Below are 17142 nucleotides of genomic sequence, written 5' to 3'. Positions count from 1 at the left end.
TGTTGGCACTACACAAGTTGGCAGATGTTAAAAAAATGATTAAAATGGCTCTGAGCACAATGGGACTTAACATCTGAGGTCAACAGTCCCCTGAAACTTAGAACTACTTAAACCTAACCAACCTAAGGACATCACACACATCCATGCACGAGGCAGGACTCGAATCTGCGACCGTAGTGATCGCGCAGTTCCAGACTGAAGCGCCTAGAAACCTCGTCCACACCGGCCGGCGCAGATGTTCCCCGGGCTTTCGCTACACCCACACACTGCCATCACATCGCCAAATTGTGTACCGTGATTCGTCACTCCACAGAAACGTTTTAAACTGTTTAATTGTCCAATGTTTACGCTTTCTTACACCAAGCAAGGCGTCGTTTCGCATTTACCGGCGTGATGTGTGACTTATGAGCAGGCGCTCGTCCATGAAATCCAAGTTTTCTCACCTCCCGCGTAACTGTCATAGCACTTGCAGTATGCCGCGCGGAGTGGCCACGCGGTTTCAGGCGCCATGTCACGGATTGCGTGGCCCCTCCCGCCGGAGGTTCAAGCCCTCCCTAGGGCATGCGTGTGTGTGTTGTTCTTAGGATAAGTTAGTTTAAGCAGTGTGTAAGTCTAGGGACCTATAACCTCAGCAGTTTGATCCCTTAGGAATTAACACACATTTGAACTTTTTTTTAGTACTTCCAGTAGATCCGGATGCAGTTTGGAATTCCTGTTTGATGGTGTTGATAGATGTCTTCCTATTACACATTGCGACGAACTTCAATTGTCGGCGGTCTCTGTCAAACAACAGACGAGGTTGGCCTGTACCCTTTTGTGCTTTACGTGTCCCTTCACGTTTCCACTTCACTATCACATCGGGAACGGTGGACCTAGGGATGTTTAGGAAAGTGGAAATCTCGCGTACAAACGTATGACACAAGTGACACCCAATTACCTGACCACGTCTGAAGTCCGTGAGTTCTGCGGAACGCCCTATTCTGCTCTCTCACGATGTCTAATGACTACTGAGGTCGTTGATGTGGAGTAGAAGGCAGTAAATGGCACCACATTCCATCTAATATGAAAAATGTATGTTTTGGGGACTCTGCGGATACTTTTCATTAGATAGTGCATCTAAATGCAGAAAAATTTTTCCGAACAAGTTGCCATAATGATTAACAAATGTAGAGCAGAAACACATTTTAAGAACTCCATTCTCTTATTAATAGTATTAAACATATACATGAAAGGAAATGAAACTCTTCTATTTCCCTCATGTTCTGGGAAAAATGGGTTATATTTCTTAGCACTATCCTATCAAAAAATTAAATCACACAGTCACTGCTATCAATCATACGCTCTCTTGTAATACGTTTTTGACCGTCAACTAAATCCGAAGTTTTAGGTAGCATATTTGAATACATCAGCTACGCGTTCAAAGTTTATGGAATAAAAAACTTTTACTAAGAATCTGTACACATTCTTGGAATAATTTTAAGGAAAAAAAAAACGTAGGAGGTCGGCCCACATATTTCGTCATTTGTTGGTTGAGGGAATACATTTCATTGCTCAACAACAATATTACAATTACAATTTAAAAAACTTGTCAAAAGAATGACAACACTCAAAATCATTTTAAAAACTTGAACAGGCTCAACTGATTAATAACAAACTTTAAAATTTTTTAACATTAAGAGCAGGACTTGAAACCAGTGTCCTGGGTTATACAGTTCCCAAGTACAAGAAGCAAGTCACACTAACCAGATATGGCTGCAGCGGGTTCAACAGACAATTTCATCAGTAAAATGAATTACAAAAATAGGCACCAAGTTTACTAACAATTTCCAGGCATGGGTAACGCGTTACACAAGTTTACAGCACCCATCCAAAATACAGAAAGGGCAAGACGTCACGCCACTCATTGTGGCTCTTGCAAAGTGTTTAACAGTGTACAAGCGTTCACAAAAATCCCTTAAGCAATAAGATGCACAAGCCACCGAAATACAAACAAAGCTGGGAAGGCATGTAATTTAAATGTGACTCAACTGACAGACACCAGCAGAAACATTGACAATGACCCTCGATAAAAAATACGATTACCCAAATACAAGATAAGTTGGGAGGACAGGAATTGTGACTCCCAACTGGTACACACCAGATGAAACGTTGATAATGACCCTTTAAAAAAATACAATGCCCAAAATACAAGTTACGTTTGGAGGACATGCAATTTAAATGTTACTCGCAACTGGTACACACCAGCAGAAACTTTGATAATAGCACCTAATAAAATACAGTTGTCCAAAATACAAGGTAAGCTGAGAACTACAGCAGACGGCTATCACAGCCAACAAGGAACAAGCAGACAAATTTAACAAAAAAAAAAAAAAATGTTCAAATGTGTGTGAAATCTTACGGGACTTAACTGCTAAGGTCATCAGTCCCTAAGCTTACACACTACTTAACCTAAATCATCCTAAGGACAAACACACACACCCATGCCCGAGGGAGGACTGGAACCTCCGCCGGGATCAGCCGGACATTCCATGACCAAGTTTAAAAATGAGTGGAGTTAGCTAATGACTGTGGATCAAAAGAGAGGTTCAACAGTTCATATTGATCAGTAACAGGCCTTCAAACTTAGCTCTTTCCAAAAGTAGCCAATAAGAGTGCAAGGTTTAAACGAGTGGTTGAAGATCGAGTATAGTGACAGGAACTTCGGGCTAGCAGAAGACGGTTTAAAGCTCGTGAGCTTACGGAATTCACCAAATAGGACAGACTAATGGTTGCCGATTAATCGGCGACACTCTGCCGTGGCACGCACCAAACGATCAACTTTGCTAAATTGAGCCACCGCGACGCGGCTGGAAGTGGCACCAGATTAACGGCCAACCGAGACGCCGCGCCGCGACAGAAGCGCCGCCGCTGTAGAAAGCAAACTAGTTTCTCCTCCCGGCCCAGAGTAGAGGAACGCGTCGGCCGCTGCCAGCGCTACCCTGCCGACACGCATCGGAGGGGAACGGTGATCTGCTCAAATAAGGCTACAGAAAAGAATGCCTAAGATGTAGGGAATCTCAACTTATTGTAAAGGCGACTACACCTACAGCTACAAGCTTAACACTCCTTAAAATTACTTTTGAAAGAAGAAATATCAGCTCCTGCAGATGCAATGATGAAGGTATACTCATATACAATGCGTGTTTCGCCTTCAACAAAGTTTGTGTTACAAATTTAATTTCGTTGATTCGATTTATGACAGAGAATACTCGTACACTTGCACGGAATATGACCTGAAGCAACAAGTTGCGACCAGTTGCGCTTACTGATTATCATACACGCAATCATTCGGAGGCGCGTTAATATGACAGGTCCAATTCCACATTAACGAAGTCGTGCTCTTGTAATTTCAAGTACCCAAAAAATAAGAAAACAACATTTAACTCCACTCAGATGTGAAGGAGCCTTAATTTCCAGTATTCCAAGCCGGAGTGTTTTTGGCTCCAATCCGTACAGGCGGTCTTTGAGGTACCGTAAAATTTAAGCTTGTAGATTAGCACAGGAACTTGCCTTCCAGGTTGCACGTGACCACTACTACTCTTATCGCAACTCGCCGCTACCAGTCCTTAAGCGAGCCGGCAAGGCTTGCCTCCGACCGATTTAACCACTCGAGGCTTCTCGAGACCTGCACTGGACAGCCAGAGTTCCCCGAAAGCAACAACTTGCCAGCCACGAGTCCTCCAGCCAGCTGACTGAACTAGGCCCCTCCAAACCTAAAACACATACCTCGACCAAAGACCCTGTCTTGCGACATGTGATGAGATCGATATCGGAAACCCAAGTAGTTAGCGGCACCAGCGGAGTGCCATGCTACCAAAATTAAAGCAGCTACGGCTCTGTTATACTGGGTGTTACAAAAAGGTACGCCAAACTTACAGGAAACATTCGTCACACACAAATAAAGGAAAGATGTTATGTGGACATGTGTTCGGAAACGCTTAATTTCCATGTTAGAGCTCATTTTAGTTTGTTCTTCCACCTACGCTCAATTGAGCACGTTATCATGATTTCATACGGGATACTCTACCTGTGCTGCTAGAACATGTGCCTTTACCAGTACGACACAACATGTGGTTCATGCACGATGGAGCTCCTGCACATTTCAGTCGAAGTGTTCGTACGCTTCTCAACAACAGATTCGGTGACCGATGGATTGGTAGAGGCGGACCAATTGCATGGCCTCCACGCTCTCCTGACCTCAACCCTCTTGACTTTCATTTATGGGGCATTTGAAAGCTCTTGTCTACGCAAGCCCGGTACCAATTGTAGAGACTCTTCGTGCTCGTATTGTGGACGGCTGTGATACATTACGCCATTCTCCAGGGCTGCATCAGCGCATCAGGGATTCCATGCGACGGAGGGTGGATGCATATATCCTCGTTAACGGAGGACATTTTGAATATTTCCTATAACAAAGTATTTGAAGTCACGCTGGTACGTTCTGTTGCTGTGTGTTTCCATTCCATGATTAATGTGATTTGAAGAGAAGTAATAAAATGAGCTCTAACATGGAAAGTAAGCGTTTCCGGACACATATCCACATAACATATTGTGTGTGAGGAATGTTCCCTGAAAGTTTGGCCGTACCTTTTTGTAACACCCTGTATACTGGTTTTCACCAGAAAAAAATTACATATCATATTAGAATATAACAATACTTATATATATATATATATATATATATATATATATATATATATATAAACAGTATTCGGTCGTTGTTCAAACTGTAACTACGATTATATTCATGTTTCCAATGTCAACAACTAACCTGTCATAGCGATTGCTAACAAAATGGTTCAAATGGCTCTGAGCACTATCGGACTTACCATCTGAGGTCATCAGTCCCCTATAACTTAGACCTACTTAAACCTAACTAACCTAATGGGATCACACACATCCAGGCCCGAGGCAGGATTCGAATTTGCGATCGTTGCGATCGCGCGGTTCCAGACTGAAGCGCCTAGAACCGCTCGGCCACACCGGCCGGCGACTGCTAACAATGGACTACAGAGTGGTCATACTGATGGCTCTGATACGTCCCTTGACGACGTTTTCCGAATTTTTCGGTCAACTTCAGATCACCCAGCCCACGGAAATGAGTACGAAGTGTGACAGTAAGCCTCATGTACAAAAACATGAATATGATACTTATAACCATGTATAGCTCGGGGTGTTTCCTAAAATACAGCTTAGTATTTGAACAAACTATTTTTATACCATTTCTTAATGTGGGGTACATATTTCAATTCAGAAACTTTGATTTTTGTAATTTCTTGAGCATAATATACCTCGTTAGGCTGCAGGCTGCAGAATGCCTTAGTTACGAATCTGGCTACAAATTAATTTAATTTGACGTTGACAGAATTTGCTATGGTTTATCTTTGATTTTATTGCATATACTGTGATGTTCAGCCCTCCTGCTTTCATGTGGCACTGGTGTACAGAGAGGTTTATTCATGGTTTTCTGCCCCTACAGTCTACTGTTATATTATTTACCCCTAACAAAGCCTCTTTGTCCGCTACATTTCTTAGTGTGACTGGAACGCAGACTTATATCTCAGCATGTCGACATCAGACGCCTAAGTTCTGTACTGGCAATGTCGGCTCTCCAGTTTGCTCACAAACACTTTTGTATAAATTAGTCGATACTACACTCCCACCTGTATCTGTCATAACGATATTGGTGTACTTGCTATCTTCTCATAATAGATGATTGGGATATAACAATGTGTTGTTAATCATACTGTTTTCATTCTAAATCTAGCTTCTGCCTGTTGCCTAGTCTGTTTTTATAGCTGATGATACCCTGTGCATAGAGGTAGCGTCTTCGACTGATACTGAAAGGTCCTGGGTCCCAGGATCGAACCTCGCCACTGCTTACATTTTCAATAAAAATCATCAGCAGTGGCATCCGAGAATTACGACATAAGAAGTTACCCTCATTCTGTCAACGATCTTGTCAAAGAGAGCGAAGAAGCAGAAAGAGGTTAAGGAAACTGCCCCTAAAAGACGGAAGAATCAGCAATGTTCAACGGCATGAAGATTCGGAAAGCAAGGGAAACCACTAGATTACGCTTAACGTGTATCCACAGGACTTGCGGTCTGTAATTGAAAGAGAGTCATGTGATCTCTCCATTAGCAAACGTTTCCAGACTAGTCTCCATTCCGAAATCGGGGAAGGAAATCGCAAGGGAGAGGTGACCATGAGAAAACGATTGACCAACCAACGAAAGGGTACCATTCCACAAGTCGGGACATTGAATATCAAAAGTTTCAACGTCGTAAGGAAGCTAGAAAATATCAAATGGAACATTTTAAATCTCCGTCTAGTATGGGTGGAGGTCAGTGAAGTGAAATGGGAAGAAGAGAAGGATCACTGGTCAGACGAGTGCTGGGTGATATCAACAGTAGAATAAAAAGTTAACGGTAGTAGGATCTGTATGTACAGGAAAGCATGACACGGAGTGTGGTTCACTGAACAGTTCCGTGAACTGTTTGGTGACAGGGTTGTTCTCACCAGAATCGATAGCAAACCCATACCGAAAACGATAGTTCATGTATTCATGCCAGCGTTGCACGTTGAAGATGAAGATGAAGAATATGAGAATACAGTACGAGCAATTGAGTACGTACAGGGAGGTGCTGTGTAAGGAGAGGAGTTGTAGGGGAGGCAGTAGAAGAAAAGGTTACGGCAGAATGTGGGATTAGCACTAGGAATGAGAGAGGACAGAGACTAATTGTGTTCTGCAATAAATTTCTCCTGGTAATAGCGAATACTCTGTCGAATAATCAATCACAAGAGGAGGAGATATACTTGGAAAAGACCGGAAGAAACGGGAACATTTCAGTCAGTCACAGATTCCGAAATTAGATATTGGATTTTAAGGCGTACCCAGGATAGTACAACAGCAGCAGAAAAAGTTATAACTGGTGGAAATTTCGTTATCAGTAGGGAAGTAGGGTACAGAGTGACTTACCGTGAATAGTTCAAAGATGTTCTCGTGAGGATACATAGCAAAACAACACTGACAACAACTGTTATGGTATACATGCCAACGTCGCAATCAGTAGACGGAGAGTTAGAGAAAGTATACGTAGACAATAAATGGGTAATTCAATACGGAAAGGGTGACGAATATCTAACATTCATTAGGGATTGGAATGCGGTTATAGGAGAAGAAGTAAAATAAAGGGTTAAGAGAGAATGTCGAGTCGGCAGCAGCAATGACAGAAGAGAGAGATTAATTGAGTTCTACAATAAATTTCAGCGAGTAACAGCGATTACTCTGTTCAGTGATCACAGGAGGAGGACGTATACTTGCAAAAGAGCGGGAGGTATGGGAAGCTTCCAGTTACATTACATGATAGTCAGGTAGAGGTTCCGATATCAGATATTGAATTATTTGGTGTACCCAGAGCAGATGTAGATTCAGATCACTCTTTAGTAATGATGAAGAGTAGGCTGAATTTTTGGGACTTGTCAGGAAGAGTAAACACTAAAGGAAGTGGGATACGGAAGTACTAATAAATGAAGGCATGCTTGAAGTTATCTCAGGCTATAGATACTGCGATATTGAATAAAATCAGTAGACAGTTCACCTGAAGAGGAAGGGACAGCTCTAAAATGGGCAGTTACAGAAGTTGCAAAGAACACCGTAGGTACAAGGATAGCACTTGTGAAGAAACTGTGGGTAACAGTCGAAATACTTCACTTGATTGACGAAAGAATGAAGTCCAAAAATGTGCAGAAAAGTTCACGAATCTAGAAACACAAGTCTCTTAGGAACGAAATAAATAGGACATACATGGAAACTAGAGTGAAATGGATCCATGATAAAGTGAAGAAATGGAAAAAGATATGACGGGTGGAAGGACAGCCTCAGCATACAGAAAAATCAAAACAATTTTTTCTTTCAGCATGGGCGGTAACAGTAAGAGAGAAGTAGTTATTCCTGTGTTAAATGTTGATCAGAGAGGAGATAGGTGCAAATTCTACGAGTTGGAAGACTTGTGTGATGTTGTGACGAAGAAAACAGAAGTGATAGTGGATCAATTATTAGAATCACAATTTAAAAGAGCTCGGGATGACTTAAGATCGAATAAGGGAGAACGGACTGTTAAAATTCCATAGGAAATTCTAAAATAGTCGAGAGAAGCGGCAACAAACCGACTATTGACATTGGTGTGTATAATGTATCAGACTGGCCATGTACCATCAGACTTTCGGAGAAAAACATCACGGAAGGAATTCAGAAGATAGCATGAGGCGAAAAGTGTGAGAGCTATCGCACAATAAGTTTTACAGTTCCTGACAAGAAAAATATACAGAAAGGTGGAAAAGAAAACTGAGATTTAGTTAGATGACGATCATTTTACGACAGGTAAAGCCTCCAGAGAGTCAAAAAAAATGTTTCAAATGGCTCTGACTTAACATCTGTGGTCATCAGTCCTCTAGAACTTAGAACTACTTAAACCTAACTAACCTAAGGACATCACAAACATCCATGCCCGAGGCAGGATTTGAACTTGCGACGCAGCAGTCGTGCGGTTCCGGACTGAGCGCCTAGAACCGCGAGACCACCGCGGCCGGCCCAGAGAGTCAACTCTGACTTTCTGATTGATAGTAGGTGCAAGACCTATATAAATCAAAACACGTTCATAGCATTTGTCTACTTGGAAAAAGCGTTCGACAAAGTCGAATGGTACAAGACGTTCATAATTCTGAGAAAAATATAGGGAAGGTACAGGGAAAGACGGATAATATACAATATGTACAAGAGCCACGGGGGAACAATAAGACTGGAAGACCAATTACGAAATGCTCTGATTAAAAAGGGTGCAAGACAGGGATGTAGTCTTTGAACCCTGTTATTCAATCTATACGTCGAATAAGCAATGATGGAAATAGAAGGAAAGTTCAAGAGTGGTATTAAAATTCAAGGTGAAAGAATATCAGTGATAATATCCGCTGATGACATTGCTACCCTCATTAACGGTACAGAAGTGTTATAGGCCCCGTCTCCATTCAGCGACTATGACCATGGCGGTAGGTGTGGCTGCTTTCAATTTTATGAGCGCGGTGCGGCTTAGCGTCTTGCATCGGTCACCTCAATCACATTTACTGCAGGACGTTCTTCTCACCAGTCCTGATCATTCAGGCCGCCACCATGGTTATTGGTCAATTTGGTACCTGGATTATTAGACCACAGATTGTCAAGGTTATTATGTCACTCATTACCTGGACTATTATTCCACTAATCTGTGGTTGTTTTTCCACTGGTTACCCGTTTTGTTATTTTGGTAGTTAATCTCCTATCTTCCTGTCATGTGGAGTTTATTCAATTGTGACTGCACAATTCGCTTGTCTGGGCGTCTTGTGCGTGGACACAAAATTCACGTGTGATTTATTCCTTCCACTGTTTCCATGACTTTTACAATAGGTTAGTCTTGACTGGCCTGCCACAATCACAGTTATTTTTCTTTTTTTGCCTCATCATGAATGAATTACGTTGAATCAAGCACTGACATAAAACACTGAGGTTTATCTCTTGTGTGTTATCAAGTCTTTCATGAATATCTATAGGCAAACTCACCTTTACGAATCTCAGGACGTCTTTATGAGAAATGGGCTCACCCCAGCATCTTGTCTTATTTATATACTTCTCAGAATGCTTGTGAAGGCTTCCCTGAAGTACATTAAAAAGACACCCGATTGAGTACGTGCATCTTCATGAACCATCACTTCGACAGATATATTCTTTTGATGGTTCAGATGGCTCTGAGCACTATGGGACTTAACATCTGAGGTCATCAGTCCCCTAGAACTTAGAACTACTTTAAACCCAGCTAACCCAAGGACAACACATACATCCATTCCCGAGGCAGGATTCGAACCTGCGACCGTAGCAGTCGCGCGGTTCCGGACTGAAGTGCCTAGAACCGCTCGGCCACCGCGGCCGGCATTCTTTTGAATGGTTCGTAAGTTTCGCAATATTCAACCGTTTCCAGCGCCCACAAAGAAGCTTCACCCTGAATAAAACCTCTTGTAAGTTGGATTTCCTAGATATCTGCCCAGGTACATGGTAGTACACCATCACCATCTTCAAGAAGATCTGACAATGGACTACGTGCAGCCCCTACAACAGACAGTGTGTCAGTACGCATTACGTTCGCCGGTTTGAGTTGATCTTGTTCCTGTTGTGATGCTGAATGTGGTACACTATCGAAGAGTTGCGCGAGTAATGGAGCATTGTGTACCGCACTCGTTTTTACTGTCAGTTTGAAAATCGTTGGCTTTCTAGCTCAAATTTACCTAGTAATTTGCGTTGTGTTGGTAGAAGAGCCAACACCGTGTTACTAGTGGAGGCCGAAATGCACGCGTTTTAGCTCACGCAGGCTGGCGTGAGGAGGGAAGAACTATACTGACTTGAGGTCTGGTACATGACAAGGAATTAGAATTCAGAAAGCGGACGTAATTAATTTGATACATAACTTTTAATCCATTAATGATGAACGTCGCTCTTGACGGTACATGATTCACAATATTATCTGTTCAGAATACATTCATAGTAACTGAATATGGCGCCTTGCTGGGTCGTAGCAAATGACGTAGCTGAAGGCTATGCTAAACTGTCGTCTCTGCAAATGAGAGCGTATGTAGACAGTGAACCATCGTTAGCAAAGTCGACTGTACAACTGGGGGCGAGTGCTAGGGAGTCTCTCTAGACTAGACCTGCCGTGTGGCGGCGCTCGGTCTGCAATCACTGATAGTGACGACACGCGGGTCCGACGTATACTAACAGACAGCGGCCGCTTTAAAGGCTACCACCTAGCAAGTGTGGTGTCTGGCGGTGACACCACAATTTGCTACCGTGTTCTGCAGTAGTTTTATCTACCATTACAGATGGCTGCTGAGGAGTATCCAGCAACGCTGTTTGATATTTGCTGATAGACAAAACTTCGCTAGTCACTTTCCTTATAGCTTCAGGTAGGATTGCTTGAAATTTCAAAATATCAGCCTTTAATTCTTTCGCAATGTTCACCTGTTTTCTCACGCAGAGCCGCTTGCCTGTGCCGACGAAATTCCGCTCAACTCTCTCGACTGCGTATTTTGTGCCGACAAAATTTCACTTGGTCGGTTCAGAGCAATATTCGTAATCGTAGCCATTAATTCTAATCTCTGGAACAAGTCTGTTAGTGAATTTACTGGTTCGGTGGCATGTTCAGGCAGTACAGCGACATTATCCTGAGATTCTTCATCGGTATGCATTCCAGATTCCGTACTGGACTGCTATTTTGCAATGTTAACCGTTACCTGACTTTATACAGAAAAATTCTTCTCAATATTAGATATTTCACTTTAAACTAGAGAATTAATAGTGCTTCGTCACTATTAATTTCCAGTGACAGGTCAATAATTAATCAAAGTTACAGTTGTTATGATAAATAATCAAGCAAGTTGTGGCCACGTGGCAAAGCGGCATATGTGGTCAGCCAGTAATTCACAATATTCGTGAAGCAATCAATACGACTCAAATAAATCCTATTATGAACTTTTAAGAAACCCGAAACGCGGCTCAGTGGCAAGAAGATAACTCGAAATTAAGATGTGATATCTTACCGGAAATTTTAAGGCTCACACTGCACCGTTGGAAGTTTACCAATTTGTCTTGTTCAAGTTGTATTTATTGCGAATTGTTAGTGCATGAAAAATAAAGCATACAATGTTTGTAATTAAATGAAATAATAGTGTACCACAAGTTACTCATTATATTTTTCAAAAAATTAATTCAATACAGAACGGTCGAAATACTGAAATACTCAAATTTTTAATAATTAATTTCTCTTTGAATTAAGTTTTTGTTAATAAGACAAAGTTGTTTTTCTCAGTACTTTCCGAATTAACCAAAATGAGAGACAATGCTTATCTGTCAAGTGCCATTACCTTTCAAGCCACATAGAAAATATTTGCTTAGAACTATCTGATGTGATTTATTTAACCCTTTGAGTCCCAAAACACGAAAAGTTCACAGTTTTAGAACTTTTGACGAAATTATCTTTACTATCACCTTAAGCAACGAATAGAAGAAAAAACTGGCTAAAAGTAAACAATTAGTTCATTAAGTCTGGAACCAATCGGACATAACAGTTCTAAACCACATATCACTTCACGTGCCCCAGTAGTTTCGTGGCGAAACCACTGAAAAACGAAGTAGCAGTAACTCACATTTATGTTGAAGTAACTTTAGACAGACTTGCTTTCCCTGTCATTGATCTCCTTAGTACACTCACTATAAGGAAACCCGTGTGTCACAATCTCCTAGAACCAAGTAGCTCGCAGTGGTTAGCACACTGGACTCGCACTCGGGAGGACGACGGTTCAATCCCGCGTCCAGCCATCCTTATTTAGGTTTTCCGTGATTTCCCTAAATTTCTCCAGGCAAATGCCGTGATGGTTCCTTTGAAAGGGCACGGCCGACTTCATTCCCCGTCTTTCCCTAATCCGATGAGACCGGTGGCCTCGCTGTTTGGTCTCTTCCCACAAATTACCCAACCCAACCCCCCAAATAGCTGAAATTCAGCGCAGACTGTTGCTTTGCACATTGCAAGTGACCACTGAAATGCACTACGTTCGTATAGGACATCAGTGCACCGTTAGATGTCTCTGTCTTGCTGCAGAACCGGTGGTTTCACGCGCATGGCACTGGTATTTCAAAAGGAAATTAATAAAGTGGTGGTTTGAGTCAGAATCCACTGGCATTCAAAGGTTAAAATAAATTGTTGGTATATATAGTTACTGATCGATTACACAAACAACATTACTAAACAGAATCAGGTTCGACTGTAATTTTAAGTAAAACTCAGTTGGTAATGAAGCCGGAATGACGCTCATTACTTTTACCATCAGTGATATTCTTTCACCTTGAAATTTAATTCCACTCCTCAAACTTCCTTTTATTTCCTTCATTGCTTCTCCGATGTACAGATTGAAATGTTGGGGTAAAATACTACTCGCAATCTTACTCCCTTTTTAATCCGAGTCTTAATTCCTGCTCGTCCACTCTTATTAATCCCTAGCAGATATTCTATATTACTCTTCTCTCGCTGTAGCTTACCCCTATTTTTCTCATAATTTCGATAATCTTCACCATTTTACATTGGCGAACGCTTTTCCCAGGTGACAAATCCTACGAACATGTCTTGATTTTTCCTTAGTCTTGTTTCCATTATCAACCGCAACCGCAACGTCAGAATAGTCTCTCTGGTTCCTTTACCTTTCCTAAAGCCAAATTAATCGCCATCTAACACATCCTCAATTTCCTTTTCCATTCTTCTGTAATCTGTCCTTGTCAGCTACTTGGATGCATGAGCTGCTAAGATGATTGTGTGATAATTCTCTCACTTGTCCGCTGTTGCTGTCCTCGGAATTGTGTGAATTATATTTTCCCCAAAGTCAGACATATTGCCAGACTCTTACATTCTACACATCAATGTGAACAGTCGTTTTGTAGCCACTTCCCCTAACGATTTTAGAAATCCTGCTGGAATGTTATCTATCCCTTCTGCCTTATTTGCTCTTAAATCCTCCAAAGCTCTCTTAAATTCTGATTCTAATACTGTTTTCCCTATGTCATCTAAGTCGAGTCCTGTTTCATCTTTTATCATTCAGACGAATCTTCCCATTTATAGAGGCTTTCAATGTACTCTTTTCAAATATCCGCTCTTTCCTCTGCATTTATCAGTGGAATTCCCGTTGCACTCTTAAGGTACGTTGTCCAAGGCGCGACGCACACTAGCGACTGCGACGGGTCGCTACGTGACGTCAGAAGTTGTCCGCTGGCGCATGCGCAGTTCGAGTTTGGGATGCGACGCGCGACTGTTGCGGCAGCTGTCGCAGCACTGCACCAGTGAGCAGTGTTGCGACGGAAGTCGCACGACACAAAGACGTACGGCTGCGAGAAAGATGTCGAGCCAGTCAAGGAAAACTGAAATGAGCCACTCACAGGATGTGATGCTCTGTCGCTGGTCTCGCAACAGCCTTGCCTTTACGATTTGAAGAACCCTAAATATAGAGACACTATGTTCAGAGACAGAATTTGGGAAGTAATTGGTGCACAGTTGAAACTGGCAGGTGAGTGAAATATATAATATTTTCCCATTAATGCAAATTTTTCAGGCCTGTTATGAAAATCAGTATAATCCATGCAGATGTAGAATTAGAATGATGAAAATGAACTTGAAGGTCAATTTTCGCATTACTCTTTTTTGTGACGATAAAAATTGAAAACGGCAAATACATTATAAAATGAACAATCTAAAGTACAACGAGAAAGTTACATTTTACAGTACCTTCACTTTGAAAGTAAACGGTAGATTGGTGTCTTGATGATACCTTCTAGTTGTGAAAAACCACCACCAGATTGTTGTACAGCTTTCTGTAATCAATAGATGTTCGTTTTTGAGGAAGGCGTTTCTCAACAGATTGCGCAAACAGTATGCTGCAATAAGTAATTTGTCACATTCACTTCAATTCATTGGTAGAAGATGGTGCTCAAAAAACTTGTGCCAAAAGTGCACTACTGTTTTACAAGGCCCTTCTGGTCTGACACAGTTCACAATTGAAATTCGTCTTTTGTAAATCCTGGAGTCATCTTTTGAGTGCAGCTTGGCAAGATTAAATGTTGATGTCATCCATAACGATGTATGCTGTCAGAATACAAGAATATGGAAGTTCATTTCGATGGGAATAAAGATTCAATCGGCTATGAAAGTTGCCTTAGCTTGTTCCAAAAGTTTCTGCATGGGAGAAACTGACAAGTATAATTTGGGGAAATTTTGTGAACAAGCGTGGACATTATTTCTTCCACATTTCTGCCAGTGTATACTGTAGACGTTCAGAATCAAAATTCTAGAGATGTTAAAGGTGTAACCCTATCTTGTTGTCAAGAACTTGAAACAATGCAATGAAGCTAGCGTGCGCTTATTGTTAATAAACTTATCTTTCATTGGAATTTTAGGTGAAATGTGCAAAAACAGATGGAGGAATATTCGGGACTCGCATCAGAGAAATAAGCGAGAAAGAAAGCTTGGAACAGGTTCAAATGCCTCAGCAAAACCAAGAAAATGGGTTCTGCTTGATCACTTGGCTTTAAGAAACCTACGTTTCGTGGCATTTTAAATGAAATTGTCAAGAGCATATGGAGAAATATTAGTAACTCATACCGGAGGAATATGACATAAAATGGTTTCATTAGGTCCAAATGTGTCAGCGAAACAAAACAAATGCATTCTCTATCGTGTGATGACCACACATTCTCGTTGCGCGTCGACAGAACTGGCGGCTAGTCGCGACGCTCCCGGAGATATATGAGCCCAAATCTCGGAAACGGAGATCGATATCAATCTGATCTCAACTTAAAAAATAATTTCGATATGTTAGCTTCTTTTCATCGGCAACGATGTATGACCTAACGTGAACCATACGTAAAGTAGCCAGCGACCACATTTTTCACTGTACACAATTCAAATTTTATGCAGTAGGTTACTTGTAAATTAAGTATCGGGATAACTGTGACGAATATCGGAAAAATACACACCTCATTATCAAGCTGTGATGTGAAACTGTAAGATACGCAAACATCATTTTTTTGTGCCTTTTACTTTCCTCACAATTGATAGAGAAGTAATATACAGCGAAAAAAACACGCAAAACCGGAAGAGATACTTTTCAATTTTTTTAAGTAAAAGGAGAATCTGTATCGAAAAACTAACTCTGGGAGCCGATGTAACTTTGTTACATTAACATACAGTATTTTTTACAGCAAGAAAATCGGAATTCTTATTTTTCTTATGTATTTGAATCCGCCGCCGCCGACCGGAGCTTGGGAAACAGCGACGACTCCAGTCGTGTTGCGGCCGTGTCGCCGTCTGCCAGGGTGGGGAAAGAGGAGGGGGCAGCGTCGCAGTCGCAGCCAACTGTCGCGTCTTGCACAACGTAACTTTAATGTTGTCACCCTTGCTTTTAATGTCACCGAAAGTTGTTTTGACTTTGCTGCATGCTGAGTCAGTCCTTCAGACAGTCATTTCTTTTTCGATTTCTTCACATTTTTCATGCAGCCATTCCATCTTAGCTTCCCTGCACTTCCTATTTATTTCACCCCTCAGCGACTTGTATTTCTATATTCTTCAATTTGCCAGAATATTTTTATACTTCCTTCTTTCATCGATCAACTGAAGTATTTCTTGTTATACATGGTTTCTTTGCTATTACCTTCTTTGTATCTATTTCAGGTTCTGTGATTGCCCTTTTTAGAGATGTCCATTCCTCTTCAAAGGTTCTGGCTACTGGGCTATTCTTTATTGCCATATTTACAACCTTACAGAACTTCAAGCGTGTCTCGTCATCCCTTAGTACTTCTGTATTCCACCTCTTTGCATATTGATTCTTTCTAACTAATCTCTTGAACTTCAGTCTACTCTTCACCACTACTACATTGTGATCTGTGTCATTATCTACTCCTGCGTAGGTTTTATAATCCAGTATGTGATTTCGGAATCTCTGTCTGGCCGTGACGTAATGCAACTGAAATCTTCCCATATCACCCGGCCTATTCCATGCATACTTCTTCCTTTTATGGTTCTTGAAAGAGTATTCACTATTATTGATTGAAATTTATTGTTGAACTCAGTTAGTCTTTCCCCTCTCTCATTTCTTGACCCTAGCCCATACTTTCCTCCAACCTTTTCTGCAATTCTTTACCCTACAACTGTAATCCAGTCCCCCATAACTATAAGGTTTTCATCTCCCTTTGCGGACTGTATTACCATTTCAGTATCCTCATATACTTTATCTCTTCATCTTCAGCTTGCGACGTTGGCATATACAGGGTGTTACAAAAAGGTACGGCCAAACTTTCAGGAAACAATCCTCACACACAAATAAAGAAAAGATGTTATGTGAACATGTGCCCGGAAACGCTTAATTTCCATGTTAGAGCTCATTTTAGTTTCGTCAGTATGTGCTGTACTTCCTCGATTCACCGCCAGTTGGCCCAATTGAAGGAAGGTAATGTTGACTTCGTCGCCTGTGTTGACATGAGA

The sequence above is a fragment of the Schistocerca serialis genome, chromosome 7, assembly GCF_023864345.2.
Source record: "Schistocerca serialis cubense isolate TAMUIC-IGC-003099 chromosome 7, iqSchSeri2.2, whole genome shotgun sequence".
In the NCBI taxonomy this organism is placed as follows: Eukaryota; Metazoa; Arthropoda; class Insecta; order Orthoptera; family Acrididae; genus Schistocerca; species Schistocerca serialis.
This window is presented reverse-complemented; position numbering follows the sequence as displayed.